The sequence below is a fragment of the Onychostruthus taczanowskii genome, unplaced genomic scaffold, assembly GCF_017590055.1.
Source record: "Onychostruthus taczanowskii isolate IOZ18803 unplaced genomic scaffold, ASM1759005v1 scaffold17, whole genome shotgun sequence".
NCBI lineage: Eukaryota > Metazoa > Chordata > Aves > Passeriformes > Passeridae > Onychostruthus > Onychostruthus taczanowskii.
The window spans coordinates 3,713,232-3,737,231 of record NW_024498906.1 but is presented as its reverse complement, the minus strand read 5'-3'; the positions used below and the strand labels follow the sequence as shown (position 1 = coordinate 3,737,231).

The window sequence follows — 24,000 nt, the reverse complement described above, 5'->3', positions numbered from 1 at the left end:
TAGATTTTTTTTTTTTAGAAGTCTTAAGAGCACTTCTTCAAAATGTCATAATATTTATGATCATTGCATGAGAATACTTGAACAAAAAATCAGCCTGACACATTACACTCCCCACAACTACCATGACCACTTAGGTATAATTTTATCTCCAAATATTGGTTAACCTATATAAGACTATGACTAACACATTATCTCGACGTAAAACATAAAACAAAAAATAAAATTGTTGAGAAACTTAACCATAATGAATCTTTCCCACAAAACACTGCATTGTTAGCTGCATTATTTCCTAGCTTTGACTCTCAAGTACTTCCTCCTCCTGGCTTATAAGAGTTTTAAAGTACCATAACAATTACTGCATAAACAGCTGCAGCTATATGTCCATTTATCACAGTCTTTTGAAAAAGATACATTAATACTCTAATATAAGCTTGCACACATGCTCACACAAAACATAAGAAAGAAAACAGTGCTCTGATCCTCAGAAATTTAATGACATGAAATAAAGCTATTTTCAAGACTGGCAGAATTGTAACACTGCATAGATATGATCCATATGCTAAAAGTCTATTCAAGTACTTACTGCTCCATAAATAGAAACAGTTTTGTCAGTGAACTGCAGCAAAAAAAAGAGAGACTATATGGAAGGTTTGGTGCAGAGCAAGGGTGAATTCTTGAATGAGTACTGGGCTCCCACTACGATTAGATTTGGGATTATTAAAGTTTGTAAGAAATAATAAAGTTAGCCTGACTCACCAAGGTCTTTTCATCTTATCCAGTCTACCAAATATCATTTGGAAGTTCAAAAAAAAGCACTCTGAGAGCTGTATTTTAAAAAAGCCAAGTCTGACTAAAAAGCTCATCTTCCAAATCTCTCCTTCTTCATATACACTTGTAAGGGTTAAGAGACAGAGGAAAAAAAGGATAAGAGAAAAAGAGAGGGTCATTATAGCTGAAATCCAACACACTGAAGTTGGCATCATCAAAATAAAGAGCTCCTCCCATTAATCATGAAATTTAGAGTACTGGAAGATCTACCAGACCTATTTTACTGAACAGGAAAATTCAGTACCAGAATATTGTTAAATTGAGTTAGCATTATCAGTGGAAAAAATATGCTCTATTTCCTATTATTTATCAAGCCCTGTTCTTTTCTTTCTTACCAATTACATTCCCTATCATTTCCAAAATATACAAACTCTTTTCAATCAACAGATTTCTTTATTACAGTGTACTGCATGCTTGTTACTGCCTCTTTTCTATATTGAACCCTTGATTGGACAAGCATTTCAAATTTAACATGGACTGTGATTGCACACATCAAACAAATTAAACCTGCCAATCTCTTTTTGGAGGATATCCTTTATATATACTACCACTGAAGAGGACCCCAAGTATATTTGCTTAGAAGAAATGGGGAAGGAGGAAATATTATGGCAGAATCAGAAGACATTTATTTCCCCAAGATGTGTAACTGGCCCTGCATCCTCTTTTTCCTGTTTTCCAGTGAATTATTTTATAACAGAAAATATACTTATTGGATTTCTCAGTGTCTGTTTTACAGTCATCAGTCTGTTTTTCCTTTAGGAAAATAGCTAATCATCTTGCAAAACTGAGATGGCAGTAAGAGATGAATGATCCAGTACCCAGAAACTGATTTTCCTTACATTAAGCAGTTGTAAACCCAGATAAAACAGTTCTTTGTAGAGTAACAGAACTAAAATGCCTTGGGTAATGCAAGCCTGTTCAAAATGAGACTCAGCTTTTCAGAGCTTTTGACTCTTATTAAAGCTTAATATTAATTTCTCTTCTGCAAATGCTCATGAAACTGATATATATGCTTATCTGGAAGACACCATCAGTTTCTTGCTTTATCTGAATCATCACAGGGAAACATAAAAATGAGAGACTATTCATGCTGCTTTTACAGCTGCCGAGCACTGAATCTTCATTCCGAAGATCAAGGTGCTACACTCAGCTTTACCACCACATTGCAGCATCATACCAGACCAGTTGGTGAATTCTGCAGAACAGGCTGGATGGCACCTCCTCATCAGAGCTACTGCTTCTCTTGCACTACAAATTCTATAGGCAGAAACAGTCTTAAAGACTGCCTATTTGTGGTGCACCAGACCTCTAGATAGCAGCAGAATACAAATAATAGTGATGTGAAATCAGTCTCCTGACAGAAGAGGCAAACCATATACCACATTTCCCATTTTTGTTTCAGAGGTGTCTCTGCTGGCGTCTGTATTTTTGATGGCATAAAATATTCCTCTTCAGCTGCTGAAGATGCTCAAGTCAGAGCGGCTATGAATCATGTGAGGCACTTCAACAGCAGTTTGAATACTATTTAAATTTGGGCAATGTTCATTCTCATCAAAAGCTCACAAGTCTTCAAGGGTGAAGGCTCTACTCTTGTCTCTCAGAGATGGAGGAAAGATTATAATGGAAGACCTGGATCTGGAAACTAAGAACTTACATCTGCAATTAGAATAGGTATTCATCTTATTTTTGCTGAAACTGGTAAATTCAATTTTGATAGCAATAATGCAACCAGGTATCTAGCATATGATAGAAGTCAACTGCACAAATGAGATGTGCATAACAAAGACAAAACGAAAACCAAGATTAAAAAACTGCTAAATTTCTTAAAAGTTGATTAGAAAGCTTAAAATGAAATTTAATGAAGAATCTGCTGCTCTACCTTGCTTTCACTTGACACAGAATTGACACCAACAACGTACTGAATGCCTAGGTGTTGCTGTGACTATAATGCAAAAGACAAACATCAGAACAGTGAAGAATTACTGCAAAAACCTAAAAAGACCTCTAAGCATTTAGCACTACCTCATTTAGTGAGCTACACGTGGTTTCTGACCACGGGCAGTCTTGGCACTCTCCCCCTGCACTGAACTCCATCAGCCACACACCAATGGGGCACTCAGCTCCTGAACAAGCCCACCCCTCCCTGTGGCACAGCCCTCTCCACCAGGCAGTAATCCCAGCCTTCAACAGGCTACAGCCACACTGGATAAGGCCCAGCTTGCACACTCAAAAAGCATGGCAGGAAAACTCAGTCTGAGGGAAATGGAGATGTTAAGGCTGGAAGTTTCCCACCTTTTGCTGCAATGACACCTTCAGTTAGACACTGATTCATAGACAATGAAAGGGCAGGATGCAGGAGGGCACACACTATTAATGTCATCACTGAGTATATGGGAAGAAAGAACCTAAGGGTTAAGATGAATGTAAAGGTTGTGTGAACAAATAATTTGTTGGGAGATCACCCTTCTAACTCAGTTTTGCTCTGAGGCTTGGAAGATGTAAACATGCTGTACCTAGTGAAATTGTCTCCACTAATACAAATACAGCTTTTTTCATGAGACTAAACTGTGAAGGTCTTTTGACAATACCAGGTACTATTCACAGCTATAATGGTTTTTAGAACACGTAATTCACTACACAATCACAGGTTCAGGTGACTAAACACTCCACAATTTAGACTGTAGGAACGGAGCAGGAAAATGAACTTTGGAGCACACTCAGACAAATCTATTGCTGTGCAGATGACAGATGCCAATGTCTTCTTAGCAATGCTTTGGATTTGTGACACTGAAGAAAATAGTATTTCTGTGTTTAATTGCAAACTTTATGTGAAGATACCAATTAGAACTTCATCCTCACAGAAAACCAGTATTGCTGAAATGAAATTTGTCTAAAAGAAGAAACACGGAAATTATTTTAAAATATACAAATAAATACATATATTTAATATATTTATTCTATATATAAAATATATAGAACCATTGAATTTAGAAACAAACATGAACACTCTAAGCCAATTAAAAAAGCCTCAGAACCAGTGCTGAGAACTGGCTAATATTGTTATCTAGATTTTAGTAAATATTATGGCATCATTTTGATATTGGAAACTGCTTCCCAAAATCCACATTAAGCTTCTAGAAATTCTGAGATTCTGAGTATTCTACATCAGGATTCTAAGGTACTGTGCTTACACTATGTTAGTGAAAGTGCTATATCCAAAATGATCATTCAGACACCTGAACCACAAATGTGAACCTAAGCTGGTCAGAAAAGACACAGACAGAGAGATGTATTCCACAAAGACAGTCAGTATTGTGAGGGTTACTGATGAAAATTTTGCTGAAGGCATTTAATATACACATTTAAAATTGACATAATTCCCTTGTCCTGAGAACACCTTACTGACACTGAGCTGGATAAGGAAGTCCTTTTTTATGTCAAGAAATAGCTTATACTACTGTACTAGTGCCATTTGCATTATTAACTCAGTTTCTGCAAAGGATTGTAAGTTCATTCAGCTCATCTTCTTCTTCTTCATCAATCACACTTTAAAATGAGGAAAGCCCAAAACAAGATTGCAATGAAGCCAGTAAACAACATCCAAATATGTCACTGATACAATGTATTCTGAGAACAAATCTATATGAAATAGCTAAGTAAAGATTTAGAGTGCAACTAGACTTGAAGCCTGATGACAAAGTCTAAGCTGTAAAATCTATGGAGACAACTGATACATAAGCACCAAAGCCCACTGCAGACACTGAAGTGATTCAGGAGAGCTGGAAACATCTTGCAACTGCTGCTGCAGGGACCACAAAAAGGCTACAGCTGCTTTGTACACAGATGTAAAAACATATATAAGGTGAACTGTCTTTGCAAACCAGTTCTATGATAAGCTCTCTTTACTTTTATTTCTTGGTCATGGGTCTCCTGGAGGAACAAAACTAAACATTCTTGAGAGTTTAACTGTTATCTTTTAGCCACAGAAGCCACTGCAGTGTATTTTCTTCAAAAGGCATAAAAATGTTTACTTACTCAAATCAAAAGAAAAATGCTAACTAAAGCTGATTTTAAAACTGTTGAGAGTTGGCATGAAGCTGATTCCGACCAGGTTATCACAGGAAATGTTCCCTTCAGATCCAAGTGTTTACTGGTAAATCAGAGGGGAAGCTAACGGGGTGGAACTCCAGCCATCCACATCCAGACCCAGGGACTGATGCTTTCACTTTTCCCCAGATTAGCAGCTGCTATCTGGATATTGAGGTGTACCTACTGCTTTCCCAAAGGATTTCTAGAAAGGGAAATAGTCATACACAGAATGACACAGCACTGTAAAATATTTTCAAAATGAAGGAATAAGTAATAATTCTTTCTGTGCACAGATTACATTAAAAGCCTATGCAACGTTTTTCAAAAATAATACAAGAATCCCTGTTGAAAGCTACTATGTAAATACTATTCTTTTGCATTAAGCTATGCACAAACCAGAAAAATTTATTATGAAATGTGAATTTAACCACTTTGCGAACACCAAATATTCACAATGCTAACTTCCAGGACACTTACATCTTAACAAATACAGGGAAATCATAGATTTATTTTCAAAGATAATGGTACAGAGAGAGATGGAGGGAGTTTGTGTAAAAATTTATTCTGTCAGTATTTCTATTGACTTTCAACTAGAAGATTCTATGCAGCTTCTCATACATTATAAGAAGGTGCCAGTTAATAAAACAGAATAAAAAGCTTTAAGAAGCATATTTTATTATTGTGAACACTGCAGGAGAACACTCTAATCTGATAACCTGGCAGGAGCAACTTCATAACAATGCACTGCCATATCTACGTGTCCCATCCCTGGCAGCGTCTAAGGTCAGGCTGGATGGGGACCTGAGCAGTCTCAGGTCTGATCGAGTGGGTGGCATCCCTGCCTATCCTGGGGGCTTGAAAAGAGGGGATCTTTAGGTCCCTTCCAACCCAAGCTGTTCTGTGATTCTGTGATAATGTCTAATGCATGCTCCAGTGCCTCAGCATTTCAGAATGGGCAGTTCTGTGATCTACAGACACCAACTGACTGACCAATTGCACACGAAAGTTTCAATGCAGAGGCCTAAACTGACCAGTAAGGACTTGGACAGGATCAAAAATTAAAAAAAAAAAATTTTTTTTGCCCTCCACCTTTAATTCTATACAACATTGTGGAACTTGCTCTCAGAAATCAGGTATCTAACACTAACAAATTAGGCACCGATGACCTTTGGAGATGCTAAAGGCACAGTCACAATCATGCATTTTAAAAAAACCCTGCTTTTCACAATAATGGGGGAATGTACAAAATTAAATGAGGCTTGCAATACAATCAGCGTGGTTGGCTGCTTTAATACATTCCATTTCAATTTAAAATCACCCCAAGCCAAGAGTGACGAATCTAATTTGATCAGCTGTACATGAAAAACATTGAAAAGAGATGTAAGCACACCTATCAACAGCTGGTAACATGGCCTGTTTTCAAAAGTAATTAATCAGTTTTAACAGAACCAGAAACTCTTAAAATATTCAAAATCAGTTAAAGCCACATACTGTTAGGAGAGTGGAAAGGAATTCTCCTAGTAAGAGCGTCTTACACACAAAGTTATTGCTTAAGCCTACAAAAGCCAGAATATTCAAATAGAAAGGCCAAATCTCTAATAAGAAGGTGCAGACAGGTGGTCCACTAACAGCAATAACCCACTGTAACTCCACTTCAAAGGTATGACTACTCTTTATGATGTTTATCAACTGCATTTCATACTTAACTGGGTTTTATGAGTTCTAGCTAATATTAAATATGCATATTTGGCTGCAATAAGTACAGAGAGTACTAAATAAGTACACAGAATACTAAACTTTGTATAAATCCTGTCATACACAAAGAATACACACTTTCAAAAGCAGAAGAAGCTCCCATGTAATTAGAAATACAAAGATTCATTACTTCCCACTCAAAAAATACTGAGAACAATGTTGTCTTCTCTATCACATCTGTCATGCTTGCCATGCTCTAACTTTGTGAATCTTGATCCTGGAGGCCCACAGATCTCTCTGGCTGACAAAATTTTTCTGGAAGTTACTGAAACCAGTTCTGATTAATGAGACTGAAACTAACTTACAAATGGAACAGTACCATACCACAAAGCATCCATTCAATCATTTATTAGCATCTGCATGAGAGGAAATTTTTGAAAGAATTTCAAATCCAGCAGAATGATCCAAAACACAGCTTGGATTGTAACAGGAGATGACTGGTAGACAAGCCTTTCCTGGAGAATGATGATCTTGTGTATCAGCACATCAGTGCTGTTGGAAGACTTGGAATTCAATTGCCATTTACTTAACTCAAATCGTTACCATCACCAATTTGAGGAAATGACTTTCCTATAACATCAGGCATAAGGACAACATACACAAAAGTAAAACAAGACACCTGAAAGGAAATTGCTCTGTCAAAAACAGTCACTGAAACAGCAGAGATGACAACAGACTAAAGCATCTGCTGCTGGCACAGAAGATCAGCTCTAAACAAAAGAAAAACGCCATTTGTGATGTAGTTTTGGATGAAGCACGTGACCAAAATTAAACACTGCTGCTTTATTTCGCTTATGAGAAAAATCCCACAACATTGGTAAAAGAAGAATCCCACATGAGACATTTAATCCAAAAAGGCTTGAAATATCAACAGAAAAATACATATTTAATAAACACTTGCCCAATTTATTAATGACTTTTGGTTCAAGTATTTGATAACACCTATCTTTTTCCCAATTTAAGCTGTAGACTGTTAGCTACATATCAGCTTCATAACAGCACGTTTTTTTGATCATGAGCTTTTGTTACATTCTCAAAGGTATGAGATATAACTCACCATCATTTCTCACCTTCATCTACCTTCCACACAATATTTTGCAGATTAGGAGGCAAAGCAGATCCCCTAACACTAGGAAAAAAGATGCAGCCAAAAGTGTATGTCCTTTCTTTCTGAAAGGGAACCTGTTATACTGAAACAACCCCCATTTAATGAAATGCTGCTCACCCTTAAGTAAATGCTCATCAGACTCTGAGAAGCAAACAAATGTATAATTCTTAGTGATATACACAATTCCAGAAAAAAATCCCATAGATCACAGCTGCTTGGATACATTTCTGTGATGGGTGTCCAATACAGGATTTTTTCTAACTGTATGCAGGGGAATCTTTCATCATCCTCTAGAAGAACATAATCAAATTATGCAGTAGCTGCTTGCAGGGGATCCATATCTATAGATACATCTAGAGGTAAACAGCATCTCTCTCTGTTACTAAAATGGAAGAAACTACCAACATACTGTTCCTCCTGAATACACCCATGTGCTTTACAGAAATGAAGAAAAAAAAAATTTCCCTTCCTTCCTAAACTTTAAATTTTCCCTCTCTCTTTTTTTTTTTTTTCTTTTTTTTTTTTCCCCCTGTCAGATTAGTCCTGCTGAGCATTACAGAGTCAAACTTCCTCAGAAAACAGCTCACTTGGTGAGTCACTGGTGCTAAGGTCACCTGATGTCCAGCAGCACTACATTCTAGGACCAGGAACATCCAACCCCCTGATGGTTACAAATGCTGCTTTACAAACTCTGTAAGCTACCAGCACAAGGGATGGGCAAGAACCATCCCAGCACATGCTGAATGAGGAACATCTTTCCTCTGTCACCCATAGAGAGTGACCAGAGCTGAAATACTGTCTCTTGTCATGGTGCTGCACACCACGTGCAGGGGAACACTTCCAGCTATGGTCATGTAAACAGGTATGAAATAAACCAGGGAAAATTAAACCATTTCTGGCAAAGTTACTGGTACCTAATTTAATTAGACTTTATCAATGATGAAGGAATCCAAGAAATAGTTAGTAATTCACATGGAAAGGCACTAAATAACTCATGTTCCACTGCTGGTGAAGCTTATACCCTCTTCAGGAAAGCAACTTGGGCCAACTCCTGAAAAGCAGTCTTTTCACAAAGTAAAGGAGACAAACTACTCCCTGTCACCTTTACCTTGCAATGCTGGGGAAAAAGCAGTGGAGAAAATGAAGAATCACCATGGTTTAGCACTTGGGAACAGCACCCCTGTTCTAACCTAGTGTACAGTAACTTCAAGAAATGCATTACTCTGTTTTAACACACTGGCCAATGTAAAAAGAAAATGAACACCGAACATTTTAATTTTTTGAAACAAATTTTCCTGTTTCTCCCTGTGCCCTCATCCCAAACTTCCCAATTCCTCACAAGACACTAAAGTGGATAAAATACATACCTGCAGCTATTCTGACACAGTGCTCAAAATTATCTCTTTTCAAAGACCCCCACCCCCACGATCCACTAGAGTCTGTATCCTCTGTCCTGCCCTTCAGGAGCACATGAGACGAGCCATTCTGAAACAGTGAGATCACAGGCTCAGCTGCCACTAATACATCAAGGGCACAACAATATCCTCTGTCCCACTGATGCAACCAGCCCCACTGCCAGGATGCCACTACATTTGCTTTCTTCCAACCCCCAATTGCCCCCACCTAGGGAAGCATGTCTGCTGATCATCTCCTTTTTGTGAAGTCAGCAATGCTGAACAGGGAACACAGGAGATATGCATTCAGCAGAACAATGGACGTGAAACAAGGAAGCAGGTTACTTGGGTACCACAACATTAAGTACTTTCTGACAAAGACTGCATTAGCAGATGACAGGAGACTGAACACACAGCAAACAAAATGCTTTGTAGATTTTTCTGTCCCTGATGTTGCAGCTGATCTGGAAGAGAATGTGCAGAGTCCCTCAGGCAGAGATAGCCTTTGATCTCAGTGTACTAACTTGATACACTTACAAATCTGTGAGTGCCTTTTGTCTTCTGCCCTCCCTAAAGAGGGTCTACAAGTAAAATAATGGATTATCTGAGGCTGCTGCGCCATAAGAAAAGATATTTTAAAGGCCCTTCTAAAGTCAACTTTGTAAATGTATATTTTCCTTTTTCATGCTTGACATTCAAGCAGAAGGAAGAAAGATTATGTGCTATGATCTGTAGAATATTAAACTCCTCCCCACAATAACTTCATCTGGAGTTATCAAAATCCCTGTATTTACTGAATATGAAAAAGCAGAGATTGAAGGAGTTGGCTTTTAACTGCTAGAATCTTTTGTGGGTAAAAAATAGCTATTAATAGATAACAACTGTTCACCTTGAAGACTGGAAATTAATTTTCAAATGACCCAATACAAGAAGTTTTGTCTCTAGGTTTGTCCCTTCAAAAAATAGCACCAGTGTAGAACTACAACCTCTGCCTCTCTACAAATAACCACAGAACAACAGCCTGCTCCTGTGACAGAAGCCAGAACTCCATTCTGAAAGTGATTTTTAACCTACTGGTTTGCAGATCTCAAGATAGGCTTTTCTACAGGAGTGATGGAAGTTACAGAGTTTTGCCTCCTCATAGTGAGAAGCCTTCCCCAGAGTCAATACAATTAGCTACGTACAATTCAAAAATAGGTTATTCAGGGATGTAGAAATGGTTTATTTCAGAACACACTTTTCTCACTTTGCTTTAGCCAACTGAGGTTGTTAACTGGGGAAGGATAAAGAAAACTACTTTCATGTTACTTTTTTTTTTTGGTGAAAAACCTTGAGGTGACTGGAGTGCTGTACACATAAATTTTTCACATTTGGCATCTAACATGGTAATATGTTTTTGGTATAATTTTTCCAGTAATACTGCTACATAGATATGAAGTAGTCACCACCCTGGACCTCCTTTATAACTAGCAAAACAAGGAGGCATTTCTCATGTGTGATCCACTGGCCTAGTACTGATGAGATCAGCTGAGCCATGTCCTAGAACTGCCTAATTCTCCCCAAAATATAAAGGACCACAGCCTGATAAAGTCACATACAAATGCTTGAACTTTGACACCTTAAAGCCAGTGGTGATGAAGTGCACTCCCCTGCAGAGAATATTCTCCATTGGTGATATCTGGTGTGGAATGACTGCTTTGCTTTACTGAGACAAAAAGAGAACAGCAAAGCCCCATCTCACACAGAATAAGGAGTACCTTACCTTGTTATGTAGGTAGTTTGGGTGTATAAAATAAGCTGAACACAAACCAGCAACAACACCCAGGGCTGCATCAGCCAGGGCATCACCAGCAGGTGCAGGGAGGTGACCCTTCTCCTTTGCTCAGCCCTGGAGAGAAACATCTGGAGTGCTGGGTCCAGAATCTTTTATTAAAGGCAATGCCTATTAGCTGCAAAGATAAGGGTGGCTTCTTACTACATAAAAGGCCTGCCACTGGGGTAATTTATATTATCTTTATAATTGGGATATATTGCTCTATAGAGCTTTGCTTTATAATTGGAATGATCTTCAGGCATTCCTTGGGCCTCACTTGGCTAGGCACACTTGAGGACACAAAGTACCCATGTTGCTGGAAAATATTAAATGCAAAAATTTATGTGTAAGTTCAACAGTACTTTTTTTCTTGAGTGCTGTTTGTAGCTCCCTGTTTGAAAAGAACTTAATTTTTAAAATCAAAGTATATATACCAACTTGAATTATGCTAAGAACATGGTTTATCATAATAATGGCCTTCAAAAATGTGCTATTCAACAGAAATACTGGCCTACTCCAGACATTTCAAAAACATCAGCTTGCAAATGTGGAAGAAACTTCCCAAGAAGGATGTACTCCATCTGTAAAAGTGCTGATTTCTGCAAAGAGAGATTTCCTCCCAAATCATATTTTATGTTTAGAGGACAATAAAAACTTCTTCTTTGACATACTTTTCCAGAGTCCTCACTGTACACATCCAAACAAGATGACAGAAAATTATATTTTCAAGCCAACCAAGTCTAGAATTCTTTTAGAGATGACTAATGCCAGTTTAAGGCTATGCCTATGACTGTGCAACAGTTTTCAGTAATACATACGCAGAGATCCTATTTAACAATTTCCTAATTGAGAAAACTTCTCACAGGATAACAAGTGTAATGAAATCCAGTTTAGGGAGCTCCTACTGGAAATGCAGGATCTAATTTTAACCACACTGGATTCAAACAACCCATAAAAATAAAGGCTACATTTTGCAATGACCTATTTTACTGTCTAGCTGTACGGCAAATTAGTTTCATTTACTGTTGCCTCTTTAAAATCCTTCAACATTTCTGTTCCTCAGAGCTCTCACCCACATTTTCCACACTGAGAATTTTGGGGTTGTTCTTTGTCAAATTCACTTCGCACATCTGTTCTGTTCCTTGATGCCTTTTTCTTATTTTGCACTAATGCTCTTTCCTCATGTAGTTCAAAACAAACATTTCTCATTTCCTTTACAAAATACCACCTCTTTAACTAAAAATTCCACATGAATCCCTGTGGCAACCTAATAAAATGTTACCTTAGTGTTAATATTTTGTTGGCCTCTTAATTACAGTACCAACACAGTGCCATGGATTTGGATGGGACAACTGGAAGTTCTTTACCAGTCTCTTAAGAATCAAAGACCAAATGAAAAACCCACAGCCCTTTCCTTCCCCATGAAAGAGAAGTTTACTTTATAATCACTATGCTAACAAAAAATCTTCAACAACTCAAATCCCCTTCAAGTGAAACAAGTTTTGAAGTATAATGCTGAACCACCCATATTATTTCTACAGTCAAGGGTAGAGGGACACAAACAAATAACTGCAAGGCATCCTGACATATGAATGTGTAAAGGCTTTATCATGGAGTATTAGGGATAAGGATTACCCTATACTGTAGTAATCTGTGGTTGTACCTTACCCTTCTTTTATCCTCATGAAACTTCGGCAAAGTCTGAGTGTACTGTCACCTTCCTTTCACATCTGTTTTTTGGTAAAGAATGCCAACCCAAGAGCAGCCAAGGGTTTTCATGACAGTAAAGCACCAGCACCTCAGTGCCTGGAAGGACATGGGTCTAAAACATGCAGCAGGTGGCAATGGATGCTGATGGTAGCAGGAAACTGAAAGCTATTTCCAAAGGATCTCTGAACAGTCTTAAGTAAAAAAAGTGTGAAGATGAGGGTTCCTGAAAACCTAGCATGCCTATCACTTCTCAAGAATCTATCAAAATGATCTCTCATTTCCTCTCTAAAAAGAGAACTGGAAGAAGGAAAACCAGAATGCACTAAAGGGAAGTTACAGGAAAGATGAAGAGAGACTATTTACAAGAGCATGTAGTGACAGGACAAGGGGAAACAAGTTCAAACTCAGAGAGCAGGTTTAGATTAGATATTAGGAGGAAATTCTTTACTGTGGGGTTGGTGTGACACTGGCACAGGTTGCCCAGAGAAGATGTGGATTCCCCATCCCTGGAAGTGTCCAAGGCCAGGCTGGGTGGCCAATCTGGTCTTGTGGAAGGTTCCCTGCCCATGGCAGTGAGGCTGGAGCTAGGTGATCTTCAAGGTCCCTTCCAACCCAAACCATTCTGTGATTCTATGCTGGAAGAGCTGAGCAAACCCAGGACCTACACAAGTGGAGAGTGGTTTTTTGCCAGGGCAGAAGAGATGCCTGGAAATGGAGAAGCAGTGACAGCAGCAGCCAGACACATCAGACCAGCCCCAAAACCCAGACACCACAGGGAAAAGGGGGTCCTGGAGGCTCAGATTGGAAAAAAGTGTATTTGTTGCCCCGATGGGTCCATGCAGCATTAGGAGTCACTTGCAGGACAGAGAACACATGTATGTATCAAAAGTCACTACTGTTAAATGCCTTAAGAGAACAAAAATTATACTTTTTGGTATTTGGTAGAAAATGCTTACATGCTCCTATGTTAACAGACTAAATACTGAAATAAAATGCATGTTTTGTCTAAATAGGAGCCCCTGACTGAATACTTCTCTCGTTCAAAATTTGCCAGAACAACAAAAATAAAACAATAAAACCAAAAGGAAGCAAAGTCTTCAAATTGCATTAAAAAGTTCAAAAAGGCATGGACACTTCAGTGCAATTTCTGAATTTTATCAGAGTTCCTGTTTTTTCAGAAAAACTGAAAAAGATTTTTAACTTGTGTCCTGGTCACCTTTATGGCTGTTTCCATCATTGTGGTACCTGAAATAGGGCTTAAACTGGGAAACAGCTTATAAATCTTTGGACAACAGAAATGGAAAGAATAGAAACAGTGGTTTTAAACTTGCATCCACACTTTCAGAAGCTAAAGCTTCAAATTAGAACCTCTGTTTCTTTCTCTTTTTGGTAAGACTGTGTCATGAGAAGGGGAACAAAACTGGAGAAGGATCTGGTGCACGACTCCTGACCAGGAGCAGCTGAGGGAGCTGGGGGTGTTAAGCCTGGAGAAAAGGAGACTCAGGGAGACTTCATTCTTCTCTACAACTCCCTGACAGGAGGGTGCAGCCAGGTGAGGGTTGCCTCTTCTCCCAGGTAAGGAGTGGCAGGACAAGGGGAATGGCCTCAAGTTGCAGCAGGGGAGGTTCAGGTTGAATGTCAGGAAAAATTTCTTCACCCAAAGAGTGGTTCAACACTGGAATGGGATGCCCAAGGACGTGGTGGAGCCACTATCCCCAAGAACGCTCAAAAAACATATGGCACTTCTTTCCAAACAAAAAGCTGCACTTTAGATCTCTTAAATTAAATAATACTCAAAATAACTGAATTAGTCTCAAGTTATCGTGCCATTGCATTCACGATAACCAATTTCAAACCCATTAATTCTTGTATAATACAAAATTTAAAGTATGAAATATTCCACATCATGTTCCTGGTTACTATAGTTTACCATTACTCTTCAAAAATATGGCAGTTAATGCTCTAATATGTTAACTGTATTGGTTTTGGTCACTCATCACTATTTTTCATTAAGTACATTTTAATCTACGGGCTCAGCTCTACCAAAAAAAACAAAACAAAAACAAAAACAAAAACCAAAGCTCCTTTAATGCTTTTTGCCCTCCGCCACAGCTAGATAACAGAATCTCAAATTAATATATTAATCTGACAAATTTGCTACTGTTAGTTTATGGAACATATATTGTCACATTAGAAATAGAAAACAATACCATAACTAGTTAAATACTTTAATTACAAGTCTGCAAAACTCTATTAATGTAAAACATTATTTGTTTTTATAATATAAATAAACTAGCTTAGGCTGTCACTCACTTCTTTTTATTAATTTTTTGTTTTGTCTTACTGCATGCATCTCTCACAAAGTGAAAAATGTCTATTTAAAGATAAATGGAAATACTACAGTACGTAACATTTTCATGTCAAAACAATTGCATTATTATATCCTGAGTTAAATAATATAAGATAGGAAAACATTTTTATATGCATTTAACAGTTGTAATCCTTGCAGGATGAAATCAACTTCTTCCCAACCTACTTCCAGATAAAACAAAGAGCTCCCTTAACCTGACCAGCTGCCCCTTGTACCCATCTCGGGTACCCAGAAGAGGGACAAGCCAGGATAGAAGAACATCCTTCTGTAGTTTTTTTTAAAGGCTGAAACCACATTTTGGCCTGTCACAGATGACTAATCTGTTCTCAGAAGACAATCACATTAAACTGAAACATGAAATTTGGTAGATGGATTGTTAGAATGAGATCAACGTCAAAATAACTACAAAGGTCACAGAACGAGCGTGGCTTCGCTTAGAGAGGGACTTGAAAACAGAAAGTAGAGGCTCTACCCATGAGACAGAGAGGTATTTCTTTTTTGGAATATGTCCTCCAAACACTGTCTTGTGCATTCCTTATTTTCAAGGCATCGACACCCATGGCTTCAAGTGCTCAACTGCCCCTGCTCCTCCAGAAATACAGCAATCAGGATCGGTTGACACCACCACAATTTTCTGATGTAGAGATGGCAAAAATGTCATACTCCTTTATGGAAGGCAGTATTTTTTATTTAAATACACCAAATTTAAGCTGCATTTAGACACTTCTTTGTCTTATGCTGCATTTTTATACAAATATCATGCACCATTTTTGTGTCTCCTATGGAATAAAACAAAAATTTTCCATTATGCTATTCTCTACATGGCTTACTAGTCCCTAATAAAAAGAAGAGATTATCTCCATCCATTCCTTAGAGAAGAGAGCATAACTATATTTTCATAATGTATTTGATAGAAATCCTTTGTTTGTTGAGGATACAGAAAGATATTTCAAAAGAAATGTCTCCTGTGCAATTATTATACTTCAGTGAGTATAATAATTAACATAATTTTATTTGCAGCAATAATTTAAATCTTGGAGATTAAATAAGGCTCCTGTTTTCACAAATAATGACTCCACATGTTTCTTTTAAGGGTCCATATAATTTACTCAGGTTTGGAGACATTTTCTTTTTAGGACTCATGTACTTAGCAGATGTGAGTTTAGGTAACTACAGTTAACATCAGGAAGATGACATATTCACATCAACTGCAAACCCAGACCAGGTTTGGGAGCTAGAGAACAGCTTTTGGCAAGTATTCAATAAAACAGTTGCCTCATGTAACAAGCACAGAAAAATTACACTGATACATGTGCAACACAGTATTAAGTCTTGAGGTGTTCCAAAGAAATTTCAGTATTTCAGTGCCCCTCTTTCTTCATGTTTCTTTTTCACCACTCCCCTTCTGACATAGCTTACAATTTTCTTCCTTTTTATTAGTATCACAACTAGTGTTCACTTTTTTAAAATTATCCCTTTCATATTAATTCTGCTTTCTGTTACTGAAAGTGTACTTCTTCTTGGTGATTTTAATACTGTGACATAATAAATGAATGCTTGCTGTCATAATGCGTGTAAGAAAAAGCTTTTTATCTCTGATGCCCTTTTGATACATCACAGTGTTACAGAACAAAACCAGACCACCAAATCTAACACTTTACAGTGCTCTTTTTGTTCAAACTAGTAAAGGTAGCAAATGATCTATTTAACATAGAGAAAATATAGTAACTGTCTTCTCTTAAGACAACACCAAAATAAAAGAACCATTGACTGTCCTGAATATTAATTTTAGTCTTCTGTAACATGCAGTAAAATATTTTTGGTTTCAAACTGCACAATTAGACAAATTTATAATCAAGAATATGCAATAGTAAGTAATGAAACAACATACAGACATAAGTGTGTACCAATACAGAAAAACAATTCTTCCAAAACCAGTTCTATGGAATAAAAGAAATCTTTGGACATGAGAAATCAACTGCATTCCCTTTATCTTTTATGGAGTCAAGCTTTCGCTCCACATATACATGGCCATAAACAAACTTTCTCAAATATCTTTGCACCTGACCCCAAACACCTGAACCAGACACCCTTGACCAGAATACAAACAACATCCCAAAGGTGTTCACTCAAACCATGCAACCTCCTGGGTGTTCAGCTACAGAGTCTTTACACTTAAAGACTGGAGGTATCAACAGCAAAAATTAAGAAGCTCTAAATTTGCAGGCAGCACAGTTGAGTTCCCAAACCTCATATCAAGGCAATTCATAATTAAAGACATGGAAGCCCTTCCAGAACCCTGCCCAACTGTACTGCCCGTGTGGAAGGGGAAAGAGAGTGCTGGTGTGAAGTACAACACTGCACACCATCTTCAGTAGGTCACTGGTCTTTTAAATAATCTCTACTGAACAAATAAGATTTCAGAAAGTTTTTAGTAGATAATTACACTTCCTGATTTTGTAATTAGTGGAACTACATGTAATTACATAATAATTATGACGGTAATTACGTAATTAAGATGTATAATTATGTAGTAAAAAACATTATGGAAATAAAAGCCATCAACTGTATAAGCACAATACATTTTTAAAAATAAATTCTGTATCATCTGTTTAAAGCTACCATTTTCCTCAAAATATCAAAGTGATTATAAGCCATCACTGGCAAGTTCTAAAATACATTTCTTATGAGACTTAAAAATCATACAGATAATTGTATCTTTTTAAAAATCTCTTTAAGCCTTAGCTTTACATTATCTTTCTGATGTCTAGGCAGACATACTGAATGCACTTTACAGAGTTAAATTGTTTACATTTATATTTCCAATTTCTACTAAAATAATTTTTTTTAGAAGTAGCACTGATGTCAGAATTTTGGTATCTAAAACACAGGAATTTGTAACTTTTTTTTAGCACCATCAGATCCATAAAACTTTTTCCTTCTAAAAGGAAAAACATGCTAGTCTTGCACTTTTCTCTACAGAAAAAAGCAAACTGCTGTAAGAAGCTGAAGCCACTAAAACACCACCACTTCTGACTTGCAGTGAACAACAGCAGAACTGACCCCCATCAAAAAAAAAAACAAAACAAAAAAAAAAAAAAAAAAAAAAAAAAAACAAGCCCCAAACTTTACTAAGCAGATGAAACCAGAAAGACAAAGGTCTCTATAACAAAAATGTCATTGTTTCAGACAGAAAAGAAACAGTGAAGAAAAAACTGTTTTAGAAATATTTTCTGTTTCAAGAAACTCACAAGAGAAGTGACAGAGGAGGCAGATGACACCAGAGAGATGGCACCATTGCCTGGTTAGAGATGACAAGCTGACCTGCAACTATTCATCTTCAGCAGGAAAAAAATCGTGCAAATGAGAAGATATTTCTGTTCACTTTTTTCCACATACAAAAACCCCTATGGGCAAATAACCATTCCAATTTATGAGGAGTCAGAAATTAGCTAAGCCACTACCTTCATCCCATCTGCAACATTAATACAATGTGCAAGGGAAAAAAACTCTTCATTAATCAAAACCCTTTTTTTAGTGATCTGAGCCACAGTAAATGCACTCCTCTCATGCCACAGATTTTCCACATCGTACACCTATTATAGCTGTTTTAACTCATTACATCTATTTATTTCCTTCACAAGTAGAGAAAACAACTCCAAGAGAGATGTACCAACCCATTATACTTTATGCTCAGAGAAAGGGTTATAGAAATGTAGTGTTAATGGGGTTTATTTAGATTTTGTAGGTTTAACAAAAAGACAACATGAACAGAAACAGAAAGGAGAAAACATTACACTTAAGATCTTAAACATGTCTAATGCCTATAAAAAAGGCACGATCATTAGGGGAGGATAACCTAAGATTTAAAGATAATCTAACTGCCCATATATTACATGAAAAGGCTCAAAAACCCTATTGCAAAAAATTTTCAGTAGATTTTGCTTTCCAAAAAAGTTAGATTTAAAAACACTCAGAAATAGTGACTCAAATTTAAAAGAAAAAAGTTCACAAGTCTTTCTCTTCAAAACAACACATTAAGGAAAAATGAGCAAGTGCTTTTGAAGAAAGACTCAGATTAAATTCTTGAAAATTATTATTTTACAGTCTCTTCAAAACAACATGATTGGAAGACAAAGTACTTGACAGCAAATGTGCAGAGGAGCTTTTATTTGCTTGGATGTGGAGATCACTACAGTGAACAGACTACAGTCTTAGTGATGGTGCCTGGAGCTGTGATGCCATCAGAAATGTTTTGTTTATTGAACTGCTCCTTCTGAAAAGAGACAGGCCAGATTTCAGCTGCTGCCATCTTACAAATAAATGCACACACACAGATACACCTAGGTAATTGATAGGGTATCTCCTTATCAATGCACATGTAGAAAACTGTATCCTCTTTCCTAGCTACTGCAACAAGTACTTTGCTGTAGTCTTCTGTCTGTATATTGATAAAAATGTGGCAAATTGTTCTGATTTACAAAAAGTCTTCCATAAAAAAAAAAAAAAAAAATCACTTCAGTCTGCTACTTGACACAGCAAGTTATGAATACACTGAGGAAAAACACTCACCACTGAACTGATAGGATTCACACAAATATTCAGAGCCGATTTTTATTTTTTTACATCTAGGTCTAACAGCCCAGAAGTTTCTTTTTTCCCAACAATTTTTCAGTTTATTCATCCATAAAGTAAACTAGGGATTTTTGATGTTTGCATGGAAGGGTGGAGTGAGGTGCACACAAGAAGCTGTAATAAAAGCATGAAAGCATCCTTTGAATATGCATTTGGTTTTACAAAACCACAGCCTGTAAGTATATGATCAAAACAATTACATTCTATTTCCACAAAGTGGCATATACTTCAACGATGTAGGTCTCCCTACTACACAGGAATATTTAACTGCTTTTTCCCAAGTTATCTTCCTCCCATCCTCATTTTCTTCTGCTTATCCATTAAGAGGATATGCCGAGACTTTTCAGAATCAAACCTCCATGGGTTGTTAAATATATTCTGAAGAAGGAATACACCACAGTAGCTTTGCACTTTCTGTCTCTGAAACACTTAAATGTCTTGCAAACATTTGTGACCCTCCCTCTCAGAGAAATGGGACAGTCAAAGGGCAGTAGCTTCCAGCCCCTTTCTACAGCACAGAACAGACGAAACTCCTATGACCAAGATCCTATTTCTCCACAAATCACTGATAGTTGGCCTATCCTTTTTCATCTATATGAAGAGAGGATGCTACTACTTTGCAACTCCTGCTGCTCTTCACAGCTCTGCTTGCTCACCTAAGTAGCAATGTCTGATTAAACCCACAGCCCAGCTTCAAAATTTGTCAGAAAGTGCTGAAGACATGCTGAGTATGTTGCTACTCACAATAGAGCATTTTATGCCTTTTCAGATTAAAAAAATAACTGAGAACAAACAGTCCTTCCAGTATTACTGATATCTTAAATTAGGGGTTTGGGCATAGCAATATTAAAAGTTGAACTGGCTTTTAACCTAATACTAACTGTGCAACAGTTCCTAATTTAGAAAGACAGCCCAGACTTTTCAGAATTTCACTTAGTATGACAACTAAGAACCTTGCACGGTATCACAATGTTAACCTATTAAATTGTATCGTCGTAACAGACCTTAAACTTCCAGATTAAAGGAAACGTCGGTTTGGAGGAGAAATGCTAGTATTAATAATAGGACAAAAGACCCATAACTACATCATCCAAATATTCCTAAGTGGTATAATTGACAGCTAACTTTACCAGTCACTGAAACGAGAAAACATCACATAGACCAGTCAGCTTTTTCTTGATTCTTACAGGAAAAAGAAGAAACCATAACTATCTAATGATTACAGTAGATCCCAAATAAAACATGAGTGAACAATGTTGTAATCACCACACTGGTATAAATAAGCAGAAGTAGAGTCTGCAAAACATATTAATTAATCCTTTTGCTGTATTCCTCTGTGGTAGGCCTGATCTACTGGAGGTCTAGGAAAAAAAAAAAAAAACAACAAAAACCAAAACTCAACCAACCAAACAAAAAAACCAACAACCAAACACATAGAGAAGTGGAAAACTCCCCCACTGTTCCTCCACAAAACAGGTTAGTAGTTGGAAGAGACTTAGAATACAGCACTGCATGCTTTAAATACATAAAACTCTCTAAGAGAACAGTGTATCGCCCATTGTGCATAGAATAAGCTTTAGACAGCAAAATTCACCTCAGATACCCAGACCAGCTCTCTACAGTAAGTACAGTGAAAACACCAAACACCACAAGAAACTGTGTGTACAGCTTGCCGAGTTGTAGAACCTGCATTGCCAGGGGATTTTTAAATTTAGCCCATCTGTAAAAAGTAGGCTGTGGTATTGATCCTCTAGCAGGGAAAGGAAGCAGCTTGGATATCTTTCTGAACTCCCACTGATTTCACAATTATTATTTTAGATTTCATTTCAACAAATAGTACAGTTCTTCAGTATAAATAGCTGAACAAACAAAACCTGCTCTGCAATCAAGATTCTGTATTTTGAAGAGGCAAGAACAGAAAATGCAAGTGAACAAGTAGTGAAATCTCAAGATTCTGAATGAGGTAAGACATGAATTCCTTCAAACTACAGTGGAAAACAGATTTATATCTTCAATCTCTAGCCATCAAAACCTTTTTCTTTCTATAGAAGAACATTCCAAGATAAATAACAACTAAAGCTGCTAATAGAAATAAACAGAATCTACAAAAAAGAACTGGTGTTTAAAAATTCAGGAAAATCGCAATAAGAGGTAGAAACAACAAAGTCCATGCAATTTGGTCTTCAAAAAACAATGACCCTAAACAAAGGAAAAAGTATCCCAAACCAAAATCAAAATAACAGCCAAGCAGTGGTTTAGTCACATAAAAAGAGATTGAAAATACCAGAGACGTACAAAACCTACATTAAAATTTTGCCACCATTTTTGATTAAGGCATTGATCACAGATAAGGACAAAATGGCTTGTGAATGATGGCATGGAAACAAAATCTTTTTTGTTACAGGGGAAAATAAACACTAGCTTCATGTTCTAAAGGGGAGTTCACTAGAATTCTACTTCAGACCTACAACAAAAATTGTACATGAAAATTATTTAATCCTACATAAAGTGTATCAAATAAGTAAAATATGTTACAAGGAAACAGAGGACACTGGTATCTATAAAATAAAAAGGTGGCACAAATAGCCATGGATAATTACTGTCAAATTCTGCATATACTGTAGAAAGACATCTTCCTCCCAAAAGAGATCTGAAAAATGGGACAGAATTATACATATGTTTACCACACCCACATAGCCAATTGCTTTGAAGAGAACCAATTGTCAGAGGAAAATTAAGAGATTTAATTTATCTGGCCTTGACTCCTGCTGCAACACCAAGACTGAAATCACTGGCTCGCTGAAGAAGATAATAGAACAATTTTCAAACAGCTACAAAAAAGAGAAAAATACACCATGCTGAAAGGTTAACTGGCCAAGAGAAAAAAGTCCTACTGGAATTCTTACAATTCCTTAAGAATTACTCTGAAAACTAATTTTATTGAACTTAGCAGTCAGGGTCCAAGAAACATTTTCCCATTAAAGCAGAAGGTGGTAAATTACGTGGATTCAGAAGCCACCATACTATTTTTCAGAGAGAATTTCTTAACTTTGAAGTCTAATATTACAAATGAGATTAAGCAGTGAAAAATTAAAGAAACCAGGAAAATTAAGTAAAACAAGTGGCATGAGCCTGAGATATGAATAAACCCATGATTCTGAAATGACAGGAGGAAAAGAAACCCTTTCAAACCTCAGGATTTCTATCATTACTTCAGTACAAGCTGATGATATGAACAGCTATGAACAGGATGTGTGTGGCTCAAGAAAGCACCAGAAGATGTAATTCCAGCAAATATATACACCCAGTGTACAAGACACTGGAGAGATACATAATTTCTAGATTTTCATACTCCAAAGATTAATTCAACCTAGAAAAGACTGCACACAAAGGTGCTAAGAGGAAGAATCACACAACAGAGACCAATTCGTCTTAAAGAAAGCTAAGAGTGTCTCTGCCTTAGTTTCAAAACAAAACAGAGATGTCATCACTGTTTCCAAAAGCACAGCAGAAAGCATCAGGGAAGTAAAACAAATAAACATTTAGTGAATGGCCATAAAATAACCACAAACAAGTTAGAACATGAAAATTATAGTGAATTTTTAGTCATCACAGGTCAATAGGCTGAAACACACTTTGGAACTGCAGCAAAAGGAGAACCACCACTCACAGGTTTCCAAATGAAATTCCAGAAACTTGCAGTCCTGAAAATTGCAGCGGCATGCTGTAGAAGGGGATTGGATGTGACCACCCATTAAATTATCTCTATTGATGATTTCTACTCTTATGCTCTTATAGTGGGTGAGAGAGCTACACAATTTGGTTTCAGCCACCAGCAGCATCCACTCCACAACATTCCTTCAGTACATCTCCAGAGATGTATTAGACTGACATGGCTACACACTGTGACCTCCTTGGATGTACAAAGCCACTGTGAAATGCAAGCATCAGAGTGAGTTCACTGACTTAGAATGATTAGGAGAGGAAATGAGAACCTCTGCAAGAAGAAACATAAGAGGCCAAATCAGCCTGCTTGCTTATTTGAGCAGTTTTTAGCTAAGAGGTCACACTATTTTCATTTCCATACGTGGCTAATAACATTTAGAAAGACTGAGACTTATTTAATCTCCTTTCATCACCCAGTAACTTAAGTGCAGATGCAGGACAGGGGTGGGGACGATTTTGACAGCAGAGCAGCCATCAGAACACAGACAGTCCCAACAGCAGCACCATTTCCCCACAGGAACCTCCAGATCCAGAGGACACAGCCCAGTGCTCTCTGTGGACATCATGCTTC

General features: G+C 37.3%; 1 protein-coding gene across 1 annotated transcript in view; it reads right to left on the bottom strand.

The window, feature by feature from the left end:
• The window catches only part of POLA1 (DNA polymerase alpha 1, catalytic subunit), a 184,250-nt gene that overhangs the window by 16,166 nt on the left and 144,084 nt on the right, over positions 1–24,000 (bottom strand).